Genomic DNA, 20269 nt, shown 5'->3' with positions numbered 1-20269 from the left:
TCAGGCAACTGAAGTTTGGTCTGAGGAGTATAGTGCTTTACTCGGCATTATCGTGACGCTACCTGACATATGTACACATATACAGAATATATCCAGAGAGAAGCATGAAGAACGCGTTAAAGTACCCACTTTCGAACACGGGGAGACGAGCCGGCCTCATATCGAGTTCGTCTCACGGATTAACCACGGGTTTGCAGTTCGGGGTAACCGGGATGTTGTTTTTAGGCGGATTTTTTAGATCCACCGAGGTAAAAGATGCGCTAAGACTGAAAAATTATGTTACATTTGACCACGTGACTAGGCGCAGACCCAAGGGGCACACAGATTCCTTCTAGAGGGAGTAGCGAGGGGCGCGAGAGCTGTCAGTAGCTTTAAAATCCTTTCGAAGTGGTGATGCCACCGTAATAATAGCCTTTATACGCAATGCTAGAGAAGCACATACCAGTCCCGACCTGGCAGTGGCTCGATAAAGGAACCGCAAAGGGAAGTAGCAAGAACAAACTATATCCATGCGAAAAACATAACAATGAACGTTAAGGAAAAGTGCAATTCTACGAGCGACCGTGGGCAGGACATGGAAACCTCTGATTTATTATCCTACATTTCCTCGTTAGGCCAGACAAACAAATTTGTCTAACAATAATACGCACTTAATGAACTTGCAATACTGAAATCACAGTTACCAACTATTTTCACGATCACCCCATTTGCCGGCCGCGGTGGCCGAGCGGTTGCAGGTGCTTCAGTCCGGAATCGCGCTGCTGTTACGGTCGCAGGTTCGAATACTGCCTCGGGCATGGATGTGTATGATGTCCGTAGGTCAGTTAGGATATATACATATATATAAGGGGAGAAGGAAACGAAGTGAAACTTCACAGGTGATGTTATTTCGGTGATTACGAAACTGAGTCAAATTTACGGTGATCTCGACAGATGAACCCACTTATCGGTACGCTGCTGCGTCCCCCTGGCCTGAAAGCGTGCACTGATTCTATTGGGAAGACTGCCATAAAGCAGCTGTATACTCTCCTGAGGCAAGCAGGTCCAAAAACTTTTATAACTGGTCCTTCATATCCTAGATATTAGCACAAGTACAGAGTTGAATTTCCAATTGCGAACGAGGACAACCATCAGTTGTAGAATGGAGTGACGACAATGAAAATTTGTGCCAGACCGGGATTCGAATCCGGATTTGCCGCTTATAGCGAGCGGTCGCCTTACCATTTTTTTCTTTTTTCTTTTTTAAGCCGTGGCGGGTTTTGAACCTGGAATATAGGACAGTTTAATTATTATTGAAAGATGCTTGAAATCTGGTTTCGCAAGATAGAGTGGATCAGGTTATCATTGTGGAGGGGCCCGTAATCAGTTACCTTTAATTGCACGAAATACACAAACTTTTATTTTGCTAAGAACCACTTAATTACACATTGCCTTAAAAGGATCAAATTAAAACAATACAGCTGATGACCTAGTTAAGAAAACTTGCGATACCTCCTGGGCTGAAGGCCCAAAACCACACCAAAAACAAGAACAGCTGAAGGCCTGAACACAAGTTATAAAAATTACTTTAAAGAATACACGTGGCTGAAGGCCGTTTTTTTTAAAAAAAAAATATTTCACATAAATACACGGCTGAAGGCCACATGCAAGACATTAAACAACTCAGGGTTTAGGGCCTGGATAACAAGAATTTCAGATAGAGCAAATTAAAAAAAAAATTATTTTTAAACAAATAAAATTTCAAAATTTTCATTTAAGATGGCTGAAGGCCTTATCTTAAAAACATCTCACGTAAATACTCGGCTGAAGGCCACACACTGGACATTGAACAACTCAGGACTTAGGGTCTGGATAACAAGAATTTTGCATAGAACAAACTTTCAAAATTGTAGTTACTAAACAAATCAATCTTCAAATTTAAGTTGTCTGAAGGCCTTATTTTTAAATTAAAACAAACTAAATTAATAGGCAGCTAAAGGCCTAACACAGTACATCAGACTAAAATGAAAATCACAATCTAAAACTAACACAACAGTGGTGCTCAGAAGTGTTCCAAGGATTGGCCTGAGGAGGTACCTCTAACGTAAGGTGAGCTGAGAGAGGCAGCCGAGAGTAAGGTTAAATAATTGGATGGCAACCCGACCTAGGGATGGCTGAAGGACCGACCAACAACCTAATCAATTCCCTTCTGCCTGTCGTACGACAACGGAAAATATCTGCCGAGGACGAAGATACTGGCAACACTACATCTTCAAAATTGGCATCTAATAACAGCCAAGGCACAATAACCACTTGTAAGAAAAAAAAACAACTAAAAGGCTGCCGAACTACATGCTGTGCTGGACAGCATCAACACAGCAAGGAAAATACACTGCCGGAAAACTATGCTAACGACCAGGGCAGGTAACTGGGGCGTTATCGGCCACAAGGCAGAAATTACCGATGGTTGCACTTCACTGATAAGTAACAACCAGTTTAATAGTTAAAGACCATACAGGAAGACGGCTGCAAAATTTCGCCGACTCCAACACACCATACGTTACTGTTAGCTGGAATGGCCCAGGAAGCAACAACCGGCAATGAACGAAGGGATGTCACAGCAGCTGAGGTTTCATAACAGGTTAACTGATCACGCAACTTCAGTGTCCAGATTCGGTGGGCAACGAACTTTGTAGCTCTCGCAGCTAGCGCCTCACAATCCGTCCGCGTTTGCACATCGCCAGCGATCACACGCACCACCACATGGAAATATAGCAGTCAAACTAAAGATGGTACAGAAGTACTAGTGTCGATAAGCGCTGCAGCTGCCACTGACAGAGGCAAGTCAACAACTCGTTATGGTAGTAATTCAGGCGACAAACTGCCAAAGAACAAACGGCATCAACGCGAGCTTGCCACAACTCAGTGCTACCTTCTCTTTTTCGCCCCTCGGCGGGATAGGGAGACTACAAAAAAATTTCTACTTGCCACCGCCACTTGTGTCCTAACAAAAAATTAAAATGTACCTCTTCATGCGTTGGCGCCTATCTGCGCCTATCCCAAAACAACTAACCTATTACTACAAGGGTGTAGGAAAGGAAGAAAGTAGAGACGAGAACATAGGGAGTAGCAATGAAAATGAAAGTAGTTGTGTAGAGGCTTTTGTCTTTTTCATTTTTTTTTTTGCATTTCTTGTTTATTTTTTGCTTTTTTGTATGTAAATTTTATTGTCTTTTATTTATTTACTTTTTGCTTTTTTTATTTTTTAATGATTTTTATTTATTAATTTTTGTATTATTTTACTCTATGAAACAGAATTCCAGGAGTCGCTAGTGCCTTCCGATTGGCGGAACGTCCAAACCTGTCTTCTCGAAATTTTAATGTAGATTCCATTTGTAGTACATTCAGAACATCATGTCAGCAAAAAAGCATCAGCATCTCATGGTTTGGACGTTCCAGCTGGAAGGCGGGTCATGAAAGGCGCTCCGTAGAAAATTGGTAAAGAATTGCTTGTATCTGGGGTTCGGAACAAGTGCACAGTGTCGATCGTTGAGGTACGACCAATAACCTAGTTCTGATTTCTCATCAGGGCCAAAAAGGCAGCGGTCCGTATGACCGCGTGTCCAGCGTTAGTTTTTGTTGTGGAGTAATGAGTCACATCCGGCAATAAAAGCGTCAGGAAAGTGGTCTGAGCAGGTGTCTGTCGGGTAAGGAAAGCCGTGATAGGCTGCGCGAGCTTCCAGACGTCAGCCGAAGGATCACATGAATATCAATGTGCGTCTGTGTCCTCCACACCACAGTGAAAACAGAGGGGTATGTCAGTGAGGCGGATGCGGTGCAAATGAAACTGATTGACCTGTTTGCCATTGTCGGTGATATACCAGGTGGACTGGACGCTGGTTTCGAGATAACCAGCATGCACCGCTTTCCACACACGACGCCGTTATGATCTGGGGATACTTGTGTTCGATGGGGTTGGAGCTCGACACATTTGTAATGTGTCACATACAGCCTTTTCTGGAGTATACGTGGAAGGGGTACGGAGTGCAGAATGCAACTTAATTCAAGAAAGAAGTGCCGAAAGTGATAAAAGGGGGGGGGGGTGGAATGTCTGATAACATGACTGGGGCTGACATGGAGACTGGCCGTATTCGTGCAAAAGCAGTCCAGTCAGGCTCGCCGGGCAGCGACGCCAGACTTTCAGTTGGGAGCTAACAAAAAGTGCCGTAACTCTGTCTGGCACATTGAAAAAGCCCAGTCCAGCACGCTCCAGCGGTACCATTTGGCTATCCGTGCGCGACCTACTGCCAGACCCAAACCTCCATACGTCGTCAACAATGCGTCTGCGACCTGTACTCGTACATCCATTATGTATATTCCCGTACAGTTCAGACTTTTTTTTTTTTTTTTAAAGTCGCTTGCCCGGAATCAGCAGATAAACACAGTTTGCAGTGCCTATGTTATTCTGATTACCATGCAAAGCCTGGCACAGATTTTCATTGTAATCATTCCATTCTACACATGATGGTTGTCCTCATTCGCAATTGCAAATTCATTTAACGTATTACATAACGGCGGTAGGATGGGAGAAGTTAATAACTTTCCTACCACCCGTGAACTATGAGGGACCACATTAAGCTGGTCAGAGGCAGGTGAGGGGTCAGTGACAAAAATGTGACATTCTCTGTTATTATTATGGGAGTGACTTGCGTGATGAATTACGTCAGGAAGTAAATGAATGTACTAGCCACCTTGTATCACAGTCAGCTATACAGGCATATGTGGGAGATATCACTGTTGCGATTGTTTCATATACCAGTGCTGCCATAAATGTATTGTCTACCGATTTCTCTATGAGAGAGTGTGAATCTGTGACGTACCTACTTTGCCAGTCACTTATTGCAAAATCCTGAGAGTGACTGACGCCAGGTCAGCAGATGTAAAGATGCAAACACATATGACTTCAAGACTAGGAAAAATAGCTCTTCAGAATACTAGTGGTTGACAGTTTAGTAGTGGATTGTATTTTAGGAATTGACACTCAGCTTGAGAGGGACGTAAGACTTCATCTCAGTAAAGTATTATGCGATAGTAAATCAAAAATTACCCTCATTTTTGACATTACTTTTCTTAGATCTTTCACACTGCCTCTGTCCTCATTTATTTTATTACTACGCCGTTGCGGTCCTGCTAGGAAAGTTTGATACTAATTCCTCCATTTGTATTCCTTTTGTTGCAGATAGACCATGGCCACTGCATTCGAAGTTTCACCAAACTGAAACAAGGGACGGTGATATGGTTTTTGGGGTCGGAAGGTATATTGGAAGCTGCAGTCCGTCACAGACCTTCAGCACAATACAGGAATTGTGTCTTGTCGCAAAATTCAAAAATTATCGCACAAATGTTACACAAGAGAAAACAGTTGAAAGAGCTATTTTGAAACTTTGGCTGTTCTTCATATTGAAACGGTTAACAGCGTATTAGGTCCATTGTACAAGTTTCCTGAGGCCGTCAGAAAAGAAGGTTTTCAGATGGTAGCAAGTCACGCATGCACTGCGTCCTTCACATCTTGGTCCGAGGTGAATGCCTCTTTGAGGGGACCAAATAAGTGATAGTAGGAAGAGGCAAGATTAGGACTATACTGAGAATGAGCCACTACTTCACACTTGAGGTTCTGGAGCGTATACTTTCTATCCAGCTATGCCTACCCGGGTGTAAAATAAATCCTTAGCAGTACGTCAATAATTCACTGCAAGTGGGAAATTTAAACTGCCGCGCTGAATCGACATTGACTTAGAAAAGATCTGATTATTATGTGATGCATAAAAAGTAAAGTTACTTCCTGAACAATATTTTTACTTTAAGAAGATTCGATCTATGGCTGTTGTCGTCTGATCGAATGTACTAGTCAACGTAATGTTACCAAAGACTGAATGAGCTACAGAGAGATCCTTGTTAACATTTATCAATAGGCTACAGTGTCATACTGTGTATACAATATGAATAACACTAATGTATTAAAGCAGATGCTTACAGGCTTGTCTCAAGATACCGAAGGGAAGAGAGCAATCGTCGGTAGTTTTTTCTTATGGTCCATCAAAGATACAGAGTTCACGATACTACATCAATTACATCCTTCGCTTGATTTTCATGGAATTACAATTCATATTTGGGAAAAATGATAAAACTGACAGTTATCACTGTGCAATGCACTATTCATGAACCGTGATTTTGTAGAGAAATTTCTGACTTGCATGTCCATTTGGAGGCGTTACGCAGCCCCCCGAATGCCAGCAGCAAGTATTATTGTCGTTGTACAAGTCACAGTTTCATAACTGCTTCATAATCCAGTGTGAAACAAATTGAATACACCATTACACATACCGTCACTTCTCTGCTAGTGTTTGGAAACATAGATCACTTTTACAAAGAATAGTAACTCTAAGTTACCTGTAGGTTCGCTCAATACAGAATACAAATATCAGTACTTTAGTTTTATACAGAGATATAGTCCCTTACAACTGAGTTAAAAATCATGTATAATACTATACTGACGATGTAATTGTAGCAGAGTTTTATGAGCTAGTGTCTTTGTTATCCAAAATTATTTACAAAATCCTCAAGTGTTTTATCATGTTAGCTTGTTTCTATCTTCAAGTAAGAAATTATCCATTACCAGTTATTACATCAATTTACTTCGGTAAACATAAAGTCATGTTTATTTATCTCATTGGTCTGTTTTGATCAGAACTTTCTGAAATTCAGTATCAAGCAATTTATTTTTCATAACATGGTTATGCAAAACCACATTTACCACAGATATTTAACAATTTCGTTCAACAAATAGATCAAATTTACATTGCAGTAAGGTGATAACGAAATCTTTGTGATTTAAACGATCCTCTAATAGTTTCTGTTCAAGTAAATACGATTATGAGTACGTAAGTCCATTTGGACGCGTTGCAACTTGTGACAATTCATCGCTATTTATGTCAACTTGATATACAAGGTTATTCTAAATGATGGATCCATTTTCAAAACTTCATATTTATTCAAGTACAAATCCAAAATGAACACGCTTCATAACAATGAAAGAGGAAGTTTCAAAGTTTTTTCATAATTGTTGGTTGGGGTGTTCCAAGTTCCCTGACTGACTCTGTTGGTAGACTTACTGTGACTGTGCACAAAACTTTCTTGAATCCGTCGTACATCATCCTCTGACACACGCGGTCGGCCAGTGCCTTTTCCTTTGCACACGCTCTGTCTGTTTAAATTGCTTAAACCAACGGCTAATGCTTGTGCGATTTGGTGGTTGAATACTTAATTTGGTACTAAATGCTCGCTGCACTGTATTTGTGATTCACTTTTTGCGAACTCAAGTACGCAGAAAACCTCGAACTCCACAGTCGCCATCTCACTCACAACTGACAGTGAAACGGAATGACGGCTCTATTGCAGCGCGAACTCTACCGGTCGCTTCTGAAACCATCACCGCCCGCACGCCGCCGGCCGCCAAAAACTTTGGAACATCCTCTTTTTATTGGTGTAAAGCTTGTTCATTTCGAATTTTTATTTGAATACAAACGAATTTTTGAAAATAGGTCAATCATTTAGAATAACCCTGTATTGCCCCACAAAGCCAGTTGTCACACCACAAACCTTACACGCTAAGGCATATTTACTATAATATCCTGGGTCTGACAACACAACATGTCTCCTTTCCAGGATCTAAGAAAATATTTTCATTTATTATTTCTTTGGGTGAAAATTCACACAGTGATTGCCATGAAAGCTATAAATATTAGTGTGAATTTGTATTGTGACCTACCATCAAGATGCAATATGATAACTAAAAACAATTTTTTTCAATTAAGGTGAAGTAGTGAAGTTTTGGTATGTTTTTGCTGTTAGCAAACGCACTGACGTCGGTCATCTGCTGCCATAGTCCAGTAACGAAAAATTTCCCCACACTGTCCTAAGAGTTGTAGTACGTCCCACATTGACTTCTGCGATTATTTCACGTAGCGTTGCTTGTGTGTTGGTACTAACAACTCTATGCAAAAGCCGCTGCTCTCGGTCGTTAAATGAAGACCGTCGGCCACTGCGTTGTCCGTGGTGGTAGATAATACCTGAAATTCATTCTCGGCACACTCTTGACATTGTGCATTTCGAAATAATGAATTCCCTAACGAATTTCGAAATGGAATGTCCCACGCATCTAACTCCAACTACCAATCCGCTTTCAAAGTCTGTTAACTCCTGTCATATGGCCATAAGCACGTCAGAATCACTGTCATTAGTGAATCTCGACAGAATTAGTAGTGACAGTGTCTGTCAACAACTCAGTTTCGGAAGCAGTCGCTTGTAGGGTAAACTCTCTTACGTATTCGAGACTAAAGTAATGTTCTTTTCAATGGAAGTTACATGATGTTCCCTTGGCAGGGCACTAAACACTTTCCGTATCTCCCACCACGACATCCGTGCATTCGACGTATTTCGTCCGCTTGCGCTTTCGATAGGCAACACTTCTTGGAAATTATCTTAGTTATAAAACAACCATCCGATTTTACAAGTTTATATCGTCTATATGGATGGACACACCTTGAGACACTTTATGCAGTTACGTTTGAGACCAAAGTTTCTGCTTAATTTTCACCAAAATTCAACGTATGCTCTACCACACGCACGATAGATATCCAGACGATAGTCGACCTCGTCCCATACCTTTACGAGCATGTCTGAAGTTGCATTCACTGCTGTTGCTATGCGACACAGAAGTTCACCTAAAGTTATTGGAAGGGGAATACACATCGGTGTCTTATATAGATCGGCACAAAAAAATTACATAGCATGAGATGGGAAAAACTTGGAAAGAATGGTACAATTCGGGATCTGTACACAGCTTGCAGCCGATCGCTGATTCTTTCTGGAGGTGCAGTACCGTAAATCACGCAACATAGTTGTAACCGAACTGCACCTTTTGAAACCGAGAACGGGAAACGCCACTTGCTGCTGTGTTATTAGTGAACGAGCGATTGAGCAATCGAGCTACTCAGCTGCAGCCTAAACACCCTTACCATCAACATCTACGACAGATGTCTAAATAGGAGGGGCGACTATGTAGAGAAGTAGCTGGTAGGTGTAGCTAACTGTTACTAATATGATGTTTTTGATTTTGACATTGGTTTCCATTCTGCGACCAATCGGACCTCACATTCCAAGTAGGCCTCGTATAAAAGATACAGTCTTAAAATTCGGATGAGTTTTTTTGAAACATACTGTACATTGAATTTAATACGATAAACAATGTGTTTGACAATGTTAAGTATTTCATGTCGAGGGAATTCCGAAACTGCTGACCATAACATGTCTTACTACCTTTTACATCCATCTTTTAGTATGAGCCTGACGGAAAAAAAACAGGACTTTAAGCTCATACATAGACTTATCTGTAGACTCACTGATCTTGTACTACTTGTACAAGAAACTGAGAAAAGGATACATATGTACTCTCTGCCATACATTTGTGGCTGTGAAGCTTATATGGAGGAGAAACCGTGCTGAATGTCCCCCACATGGATCCTCTATGACCTCATTCCTTTCCCCCATCTGCTCCTATTCCTCGAACATATCCATATACTCTACACCTCCCACCGCCTTGATCCCTCTCACCCCCTGGTTGCTCCTCTCCTATCCCGTCCCCGCCCCCTGCCATGCCTTCACTGTTGTGTCCCCCCTACCCTCCATCTCTACCCCCTCCATTTCCTTTCCCAAGGTGGCTTCCGTCAACTCTCTGTCCCGGATGATGTCCTCTCTCCCGCCATTTATCCCTCCTATCAACTCTGATCCTCACTCCCTCCTCCTTTCCTTTGTCCTTTTACTGGGCTCCCTCTTCCACTCCCCCTCCCCCCTCCATCCTGTCTTTTCCTGCCTACCCTCTCTCTGCCTCCCTTCTCTCCCCCGAGTCCCTTTGCGTTTTCCTTCCTCTGCCTTTCCCCATTCCCTCTCGCGTCTACCCTGCTTCCCCCTTTTGAGTCCTCTCCCTTCGTCGTCGTCCCTCCCCCCCCCTGCCTTTGGTCTTTTCCTCTCGTCCCCATTTTTTCTTCCCCCTCCTCTGTCCAGGTCCCCCCTCCCATCTGCCCTTGCCTGTGGAGTGTCATCATCGTGCCGACCTATTAGTGCAGTGTTCCTAGTGATTGTTAAGTGTTGTGCATCTTTTCCGAAGTGTTGAGAACGGACATCATGCTGTCGCAGGGTGTGATTTTTTTTTTATATCTCTTGCGAACAGAATCCAGACTGTCGCCGTGTTCTTTAACTGTATGTCTACTTCTTCCCTGTCTGCTTCCTTTGTATTTTATAATCATCACCCACCATTAGTTTTAACTTTCCACAATTTTCCGCCGATTTACATTTTACATCTCCGTTTTATCGCCTGTTTTTATTGCTTCTTATCTTCTTATGTTCGAAAAATTCTGTAGGCTGAAGAGCGGCGTGCTAAGCTGCTGCCAGCCCCCCCCCCCCCCCCCCCCCCAATAAAGGAAAAAAATAAGGGTTGAATGTCAATCGTGGCTCTATGCCTAGAGTTCTGTTCAACCCTTGCAGGAGTTGCCATTACGCAGACGCACGCGCCCGCTGTGTGGGAAGAGCCGCCTCCGCCTCCGCCTGCCAGCGCTGCGTGCTGGCGCCAGTCGGGACAGTGCCAGCTGTGGCCGTGGCCGCGACCTCGCGCCAGCGCCGTGCCCAGTTATTTGCGTCCCGGCCACCTGTTCCGTTCCCGGCCGCCCGCCGGAGCCTGACCGACTGTGGGGTCGCGTCGCAGCTGCCCCGCGGCGGGCTTCTTCTGGTGCCAGCTCATGCGAACATAACGGGGGCGGCACGTCCAGGGTGCGTTTCGGGCGAAGAGATTACGTCGCGTATTACAGGTCACGTTTGCAGATATGTTACAGCTCACCACGAGTCTCGACATGTTTCTACGAATGGCGAGTTAAACACAGCTGAACTATGTTAAGATTATCACGGGTGAACGCTAAGATAAAGGCTGAAACAAGTAATCTTTGGTAGGACATCAGACAATTAACCTTTTACAGATCAGTGCCTGATTAGCCCGCCAGGTTAGCCGAGAGCGCCAACACGCTGCTTTCTGGACTCAGGTAGGCACGCCGGCCCCGGACCGAATCCGCCCATCGGATTGACGACGAGGGCCAGTGTGCCGGCCAGCCTGGATGTTGTTTTTAGGCGGTTTTCCATATCCCCCTAGGTGAATACCGGGCTGGTCCCCATGTTCCGCCTCAGTTACATGGCTCGCAGACATCCGAACACTTTTGCACTATTCCATGGATTACACTAGTCGCAGACAGTTGGGGTACACTAATTGCTTCCCGGGAGTATGGGGTGGTAGCAGGAAGGGCATCCGGCCACCCCTTAACCTAACAATGCCACATCCGATTAACCATGCCGACCCTGCGTCTCCGCGGGAAAAAAAGGCACAAGCAAAAGAAAGGAAGAAAAGAAAGATCAGTACCTGATTACTAGGAATTCGTTCCGATTGTCTGGTATGCAGTGTGTAGAGCGATCGAGTGGAATACTTATTGTTGCCCTTCAGGTTCTTTATTATAGCGACTGCCTGATGCGGCAGTGGAAATCGTCAGCTGTAGCAACACGCATATACATTGAGAGAGGTATCTAGGAAAGAGCATTCCAAATATGTCCACACGATTAATTATATCGACGTGTTGTTCTCGTGGAGCTATAACGGACAATGTAGCGAATTTACTGACATACATGGGTAACTTTTAACGTTTATAACAATCTAAGATGGCGACTTTTTTAATATAACTATATAGGGTGTCCCAGATGGGATGTGAGGAACGAAGCAGAAAAGTCTAGCAAATGTGGCTCTAAAATAATTACGTTAAGAGCTACGAGCACTTCTTCCTCTTCGATAGAAGTCCTCATAGCTCTTAATGAAATTATTTTAAAGCCTATGTTTAATAGATTTTCCCTGCTTCGAATGATCATTCCTGTCGTATCCCTGAATATTGAGCAGTCTTCTTGGGACGCTCTGTACACACTTCTCTGTTGCACTGGACAGAGCCCTCGATGAGGACTGTTTAGTACCTCTCATTTTTTCTGCCTACAGTGTAGTAACTGGTCGTATCGATATCTAAATAGTAAACAGATTTTGCCACCTGTGATAAAGCAGGGTAATGATCCGTATTACCCTCTACACATTCGTTTGTCTCACTGTTTTTGATGACTGAGACGATGCCGGAAAGTTAATTACAAATTCTCATTGAAAGGGGCAAAAAACTTTTTGTTAACCTGGTCCCTCATTATCAGATATCCACCATTAAAGTAACACGTAATTAACGTTACTGCATTGCGGCGTATTTAACATTTCTATGAAAGAAGGAATGAGACAATGTATATTATTTCAAACGCTTACTCGGAATGATTTTATGCGTCAAGGACAATAAAACAATCAGGTAATTTAAAAAGTCAAATGTTCAAATGTGTGTGAAATCTTATGGGACTTAACTGCTAAGGTCATCAGTCCCTAAGCTTACACACTACTTAACCTAAATTATCCTAAGGACAAACACACACACCCATGCCCGAGGGAGGACTCGAACCTCCGCCGGGACCAGTCGCACAGTCCATGACTGCAGCGCCCTAGGCCGCTCGGCTAATCCCGCTCGGCTTAAAAAGTCATTGCTGTGTCTTCTGTGTATTATTAATTCAAACGTATGTCATGTTACCAGAACCGCATCCACAGAGGACCGACGAACTAATATATTGCTATTGTATGCCAATTCTCCAGTCGCTCTTAACGGAACAGGATCGACATATGTAATTTCCGGAGCACCCCAAGGAAATGTGATAGGACTGTTGCTGTTTACAACGTATAAAAAATGACTAGTAGAAAGCATAGAAAGCTCTTTAAGAGTCTTGGCATGTGATGCTGTTGTCTACAAGAAAGTAGTAATACCAAAAGACAGTACCTATTTGCTAAATAACCTACAGAAGATTGTTGAATGATATAGGGACTGGCAGTTGATTCCGAACGTAAATAAACGTAACACACTGCGCGTACGCAGGAAAAGAAATCTGCTACTGCGCAACTACACTATTGGTGTAAAATTGCTGGAAACAAAAGCCGAATTAAAATATCTAGTGACCTTGAGCGGAACGACTACACAAAACAAATAGTGCGAAAAGCAGATGGCAGACCAATTAATATTCATAAGAATAATCTCAGGGAAATGTAACTCCCCCGCAAAGGAAGTGATTTACAAGGTACTTATTCAACAGATTCTTGAGTATTGTTCATCAATCTGGTTCCTTTACTATGTGGGATTGACAGAAGCGATAGAAAGAATCCAACAAAGAGTGATTTTTCGTCGCGGGATCGTTTGGTCGGCGCAAGAGATGATCAACAATCTCCAGTGGTAGATGCTACAAGACAGGAGTTGAACAAAGCGGGGAGAATGGTTTCCGGGAAGAATCAGACAACGTATTACTTGTAAGACCTGACTCTCCCGCCGTCAATGTACTGGAATGCAGCCGGGTGACGTCCTTAACACCCGCCGATATTTCTACAGGAGCATACCTTGCCATTTTCAAGACATAAATGCAGCAAGGAAGCATTGTGCAAGACAATTTAAAACCCCAGTTTTCAGAGAAACTCCGAAAAGATAACATTCAGGGAACATTTCGAACAGGACTGGTAGTGTTTAGCAGAAATATGATGTGAAGTGGATTTTTCGACCTCCATCTAAGATCAGGAGTCTTTTAGGTTGAAAGTTAACCCTGTGGGGACTGTTTAAAATGATTGAGAATGTAGGCAGAAGTTTTAGAGGTCTAACAACATGTATTTTTTTTAAAACGAAAAACAGACATAAATTATGCTAAACAAGTTTTGATTTAGAAATGTGGATAACGCAATCTGAATTGATCTGACACTGAGCAGACTTTGACTGGTCAAATCTACTGTATTTTCACTACATAGATGCAGCTGACAGGAAGTGGCGATTGAGATCTGTTTTTTTTTTTTTTTTTTTTTTTTTTTTTTTGTCATCAGTCTACTGACTGGTTTGATGCGGCCCGCCACGAATTACTTTCCTGTGCTAACCTCTTCATCTCAGAGTAGCACTTGCAACCAGCCTACGTCCTCAATTACTTGCTTGCCGTATTCCAATCTCTGTCTTCCTCTACAGTTTTTGCTCTCTACAGCTCCCTCTAGTACCATGGAAGTCATTCCCTCATGTCTTAGCAGATGTCCTATCATCCTGTCCCTTCTCCTTATCAGTGTTTTCCACATATTCCTTTCCTCTTCGATTCTGCGTAGAACCTCCTCATTCCTTACCTTATCAGTCCACCTAATTTTCAACATTCGTCTATAGCACCACATCTCAAATGCTTCGTTTCTCTTCTGTTCCGGTTTTCCCACAGTCCATGTTTCACTACCATACAATGCTGTACTCCAGACGTACATCCTCAGAAATTTCTTCCTCAAATTAAGGCCGGTATTTGATATCAGTAGACTTCTCTTGGCCAGAAATGCCTTTTTTGCCATAGCGAGTCTGCTTTTGATGTCGTCCTTGCTCCGTCCGTCATTGGTTATTTTACTTCCTAGGTAGCAGAATTCCATAACTTCATTGACTTCGTGGCCATCAATCCTGATGTTAAGTTTCTCGCTGTTCTCATTTCTACTACTTCTCATTACGTCTTTCTCCGATTTACTCTCAAACCATACTGTGTACTCATTAGACTGTTCATTCCTTTCAGCAGATCATTTAATTCTTCTTCTCTTTCACTCAGGATAGCAATGTCATCAGCGAATCGTATCACTGATATCCTTTCACCTTGTATTTTAATTCCACTCCTGAACCTTTCTTTTATTTCCATCATTGCTTCCTCGATGTACAGATTGAAGAGTAGGGGCGAAATGCTACAGCCTTGTCTTACACCCTTCTTAATACGAGCACTTCGTTCTTGATCGTCCACTCTTATTATTCCCTCTTGGTTTTTTTACATATTGTATATGACCCGTCTCTCCCTATAGCTTACCCCTACTTTTTTCAGAATCTCGAACAGCTTGCACCATTTTATATTGTCGAACGCTTTTTCCAGGTCGACAAATCCTATGAAAGTGTCTTGATTTTTCTTTAGCCTTGCTTCCATAATTAGCCGTAACGTCAGAATTGCCTCTCTCGTCCCTTTACTTTTCCTAAAGCCAAACTGATCGTCACCTAGCGCATTCTCAATTTTCTTTTCCATTCTTCTGTATATTATTCTTGTAAGCAGCTTCGATGCATGATCTGCTAAGCTGATTGTGAGATAATTCTCGCACTTGTCAGCTCTTGAGATCTGTACGCCCTGACAATGCCAGAGCGGCAGTACGTTACCCTGTTTGCTTCATGCGGCAATGTAACTTGCAGCTGGCGAGATGGGTGCGGCGGAGGTGAGATGTAAGGCGGCACCTGCGAATCGATCGTGGCCGCAAAAGAAATACAAAAATCTGAGGCAGATGGATCGCAATTTATTCTCTACCAGAGCCCTGAAAAAACAGTAGATTTCAGTGTGTGACACACCCGTTCGCTGGTCATACAATGGACCAATTTGGCTCACTTATACCACAGAGCGCACAAGGATACCAATCGCCAAGACTGGTAAACCAAAAACGAATAGACTGGTAAACCAAAAACGAATAAGTGTACCCTAGCAAACGAGTAGTCTGAGACGTTTGAAGTCACACTGTCGGTACAGTAAGAACTTCAGTACAGGCTCTCCAGTCTAACTACTTGCAAGTGAAGTCAGTCTTAGGACAGGTCCCTAGTACCACCCACACATGCCAGAGCATCGACCAGAAGTCTCCTACCAGACCAAAGTCCTGCACCCGAGAGCCTCACACCATTCCAGAAAAAAATTCCGTTTTACCGCACAATCACGAACGACACCGCCTCCACCCCGTCTTCAGCCAATCACAAAGCTCTAGAGGCGCTAAATCTCCTCTCCCACACGACAGCGCAAACTCATGTCAAACCAGTGCAAGAGTTAAGAAACCTGCATCTCTGGAAAAAAAGAAAACGCCAATTACTGGCCTTTTCTAAGTTTTTACAGAGGGGGAAGATGATTTTCTCTGAAGTCATGTCCCTTCCCATGCCAACAAGTGAACAGATACAATCTAAAGATCTTTATCTAAATCGCCTGTGCCTTGGAGTTTGTTAGTCCTAGCTATGAGGTGTAATAAAGATTCTATCTCCAAACGTTTCTCAGACGCCGGAGTTTCTTATAGAAATGAGGCGGCTGATGGAAGTTATTCATAGGCCTATTTGCAGTATCAGCAAACATGCAAACTTGTGAATTTTTATTATGTGTGGCTCTGCACACAATGCCCAGTTTACAACTCCAGTGTGTAGACGTGTTCCTTCAGTCTGTCGCCCTCAGCCCAGCCTTTCGCTGGCGCTGCTGCAGGTAGCTCGGCATTGTTCTGCTGGAGACCTATCTCAAGGAGGGGCTGCCCTGTCTGCCCTGTATGGCTATGGGCCTGTCCGGAAAGATTTACTGAGGGATGGGATCGCCGCCAATTGCTTTCAACTCTGAACATGCTGTTTCTACAAGCTAAGAACCATAAAAATACCTCATGCTGTTAGTGCCCTACCAGGCTCCATCAAGGTCTGCTCAGGCTGTTAACTTTCTAGAGTCTCGCTCAAGGTGGGTCAGGGTGTAATAAAATCTTTAATAATTTTCAGTGTGTTGGAAACAGGTGAGAGAGTAACTTGTCCTCTCCCAAGGTCTGTAAAGAATGATCCTGGTTTGCATACAGTGGATGTGTATCTATTCTTTGCAGTTGTGGAACGTCACTTATTGGTTGGACAATCAGGGATATGGAGGACTGATGTACTGAGCATAAACGTCACATACACTTACAGTAGCCTAGCATGTCCAGCACTGCAGATCATTGTCTTGGTGCCGGTCATCATATGGAATAGAGCAACACGGAGCTTCTGGCATGCAGTTCCAGCTATAGTGTTATCAATGAAGTCATTGAAATTAAATTAGCAAGTAACAATTTTGTTTAAATTCTGCATGGAACCCTGCTCTCTCCCTTGTTAAAAAACACAGGGACAGAGTTTATGCTACCTCACAAGCTGATTATTAATTCCTCTATCGATAACTTCTGACGTCGGCCACTTTTGATTTATGATGGTGCTAGAGTTGAAAGTGTGTGAGTGTTACCTTCCGGGAGTTACTCTGAACACCGAGGTTTTCATTTTCCTTGCTCAGCTTTCACCCACTTGCTGCAGTTACACCTTGAAAAAGGCAAAGTGTGCTCCTGTCGAAATACCGGCGGTAGTCGACGACGTTACCCAGCGACAGTCCCCTAAGTTATCTGAACATTGTATACGGCGGGAGGAAATCTGGTCTCACGGTGATTACCTCTACGAGAAAGAAATGTATCGTTGCTTGCGGTGGTTGGGCAACCTTCGCAGCAGTAGAATAAGACTGCAATGTGCGTTGTCGTTTTCGCTGTTACGTCGTGATCAAAATATTGTTCCATCGTTTGCCAAAGTTGTGAATCATATTGATTCACCAGCCGCATCAAGCGACGCGCCGCTATAGCTCTTGTTCGTGAAAGGAGCCATTACTCTCGCCGTCAGTTAGATTTTTTTTCCCAGGTATTGTTTCGGCTTCTTATAATAATTGCTTCAAAAATGTCGGCTTTTTCTTGATATTAGCTGAACGGTGCTACATGGTTGTAGTCTGACTGAGAATTTCATTTTGAACTGCCTGGTATTTGATAAAGTTTGAACGTTTTCCGTTCCTCGGGGCCTAATACTACACTTTGAAATTTTGTGATAAATCCCATGGAGAAAGCTTTTGATGGCGCAGTTTTATCCATGCTAAGGAAAGGTTTAAATTTTGCATCGATTCCCAAGCGCTTGCCAGTGGTTGATTTTATTAGTTCTGTAAAACAGTCTGTTTGTAAAGGATCTCCTGATATTTCAGAGGAGGATAGGAGGGAGGCATTTCGTGTGTTGACTGGGGCACGTCCACCCGAGAGAAACGCCACAGCGGCTGAGAGGGCTGCTTTACGTTCACTTCGAGTTGATCTAAAAAAAACTAAACTCCTCCCGAACAGGCCATGGAGGCCCAACGGTACCGATCGGCCGTCGTGTCATCCTCAGCCCATAGGCGCCATTGCATGCGGATATAGAGGGGCGTGTGGTCAGCACATCGCTTTCCCGGCTGCACGTCAGTTTCCGAGACCGGAGCCGCTACTTCTCAATCAAGTAGCTCCTTAGTTTGCCTCACATGGGCTGAGTGCACCCCGCTTGCCAACAGCGCTCGGCAGACCGAATGGTCACCCATCCAAGTTTTAGCCAGCCCGACAGCGCTTAACTTCGGTGATCGGACGGGAACCGGTAAGGCCGCTGGCGCGAGTTTATCTGGATATTGTTATTTTACCTGCGGACGAGGACAATACCACCGTTGCTTTGGTCGAGCAGGATTACGTTCAAAAGATACACTGTTTACTGTCTGATTCAGCGTATCGCAGGATCGGTGCTGACCCCCAAAACGTGCTGAGAGAAAAAGTTCCTTGTTGCAGGAGACTACGAGGAGTCTTAATTCTTATTGTGCTGTTATCTCTTGATTACATGGCCACTCTAACGTCAACACGGAAGCGGTTCCTCTCCGTCCGATTGTGAGTAACATTGGTGCTCTGACATATCGCCTGGCAAAACACTTTGCTGCTGTGTTGCGCCCTATAGTAGATCGGTGTGAGCACATTAAGAACTCGACGGATTTCTTACGTCGACTAGAGGAAATTCGTTTGAATGTCTCTGTTATTCTAGTAAATTTTGGGGTGGCCTCTCTTCGCTCGTGTTCCTCTGATTCGTTATGGTTGATCGAGGTTAGGTTTGGTGCTGAATTAACGAACTTACTTCGACATGTGATCACTTTTAGCTGCTGTTTATTCGATGGCCAGTATTACTAGCAACCAGACGGAGTTGCAATGGCAAGTGCGTTGTCACCAGTTATTGCTAGTTTGTTTATAGAAGACTTTGAGGAACGTGCCTTGGAGTCGGCAGTTTTGAAGCATGCGTGTTACCTTTTTTTTTTTTAATATATACACGATTCTTCTGCTGTAAGTAAGAATTTGAACGACTTTTTAAAACACCTGAATTCAGTCCACTCGTATATTTGTTTCACGATGGAAGTGGAAAAGAATGAATGTCTTTCCTTCTCTGAAGTGTTGGTCAGGAGGAAGGCATATGGTACGTTGGGACATGCCGTTTGCAGCAAGCCTACTCACATTGACTTGCATGTGCAGGCTGACAGTTCTCACCATCTGGCTCAACATGAATTGATATTCCGCATCTTGGTTCACAGGGCCCATGTCATCTCGGACCCTGAGAGTACGTCAGCTGAGTTAGCGCATTCGAAGACACCTTTCGTCAGAACGGTTGCGGTGAAAGACAGTGCGCTATCGACCAACTGTTCACCGGGCGAGTAACGATAATACCGAGGTGGCACCAAAGTCTACGGCCTTTTTGCCTTACGCGGCGAGCATTTCGAACAGGCCTGGTCGTATTTTGTGGAAATATGATGTGAAGTGTGTTTTTCGACCAGCAATCAAGATCAGGGTTCTTTTAGATTCCGTAAAGGATGATCTCGGTTTGCATAAGCTCGATGTCTACATTATTTCTTGAAGTTTTGGCATGTCACATATTAGTCGGGCTATCAGGACAGTGGAATACCGATGTACTGAGCATAAGCGTCACACATGCTTATAATAGCCGAGCAAATCCACAGCCGTTGGCACCGCTCATCCTATGGAATATAACAACACGAAGATTCTGGCATGCACTTCCAACATTTGGGATAGTTTTATTAAGGAAGCTGATGAAATTAAATTTGCAAGTAACTTTATAAATAGAGATGGTGGTTTTCGTTTAAATCCTGCATATAATCCTGCACTCTCTCTTGTCAAAAAAAAAAAAAAGAGGGACAAAGTTAATGCTAACTCATCTGTTGATAATTAACTTCATTCTGATAACTTCTGACATCGGTCATCTTTGGTCTGTGATGGCGCTAGTGTTTACGGTGTGTGTGAGAGTTATCTTTCCGGAATCTATCTGGAAACCGAGGTTTTAAATTGCTTTTCACAGCATTTAAGTGCTGCAGTTATCCCTTGGAAATGACAGGTTGTGCTCCGGTCGAAATATTGGCCGTTGCCGACGACGTCATCTAGCTGCAGTCTCATAAGTTATTTGAACATAAT

This window comes from Schistocerca serialis, chromosome 5 (assembly GCF_023864345.2).
Source record: "Schistocerca serialis cubense isolate TAMUIC-IGC-003099 chromosome 5, iqSchSeri2.2, whole genome shotgun sequence".
Classification (NCBI taxonomy): domain Eukaryota; kingdom Metazoa; phylum Arthropoda; class Insecta; order Orthoptera; family Acrididae; genus Schistocerca; species Schistocerca serialis.
Note: the sequence above shows the minus strand (reverse complement) of the source record.